Here is a 929-nt window from a genome sequence, read left to right on the forward strand (position 1 = left end):
TGCCACCTTGAGAAGCTTAGAAGTTTAACTAATCGAGCAGTTTTACATCCTACAGTATAGAGGACATGCCCTGGGGCAGGGAGCTGTTTATGTTCCAAGATGTTGTACTGATTGATTCATTGTGTCAACTTGAGTTTAACCAAATGATGCAGCATTTAGGTAAAAAGTGGGCAGGTCCTCACTTTGTAAATATCCTCAGGCACAGAGACACTGCGGGTGTAAATGTCCCACCTTAGGGCAGGTATCCTGCATACAGTAAAAGGGAGGAAAAGAGGCTTGCTCTTCCTCTTAGGACTTGGTTCTTTTGCTGTTTTAACGTTGCCTTGAACAGCTTTCCCTCTGTCAGGTCACCCTAAGTTGGCAGCAGATGGTCACAGAATGAAACCTCCTCAAATTATAGGAGCTAATAAACTTTTCCTTCCTTAACTTTGGACATTGAGTATTTTGTCTCAGCAATGTAAGAAAAGTAACCAATTCTACAATTTTATTCTTCAACACTTAAATTTCAGAATTATAAAATCATTTTATTATGTTCATCTTAAAATGCGATGTAGTAGAACAATTTGGCTGAAGGACACTGGATCAATATAACACAATGGACATTCTAGAAACAATTATTTGCTTTAGTCCTTATTACAACCCCAACATAAGTTCCATTTGTTATTCTCTTGCTATTCCCTGCTAGTAGAGATAGATAAAAAGGAGACAACTCTGACCTGGTGTCAGAATAGAGACCCTAAGCTTTCTGGAAAGTCAATACAAAAATAAATTTATGAAGGGCATTCTGACAAAATTCAAGGTACTTATCACAAATATAGGCTGGTGGTAAGTAAGGCATCAGGATGAATACTTTCTGTTCTTAGAATTGAAGAAAATAAAGGAAAACATGGATTAAAGGACCTCTATCTCTGTCCATTGATTTACTTTAT

Source organism: Octodon degus, unplaced genomic scaffold, assembly GCF_000260255.1.
Source record: "Octodon degus isolate 3935 unplaced genomic scaffold, OctDeg1.0 scaffold00172, whole genome shotgun sequence".
NCBI classification, from domain to species: domain Eukaryota; kingdom Metazoa; phylum Chordata; class Mammalia; order Rodentia; family Octodontidae; genus Octodon; species Octodon degus.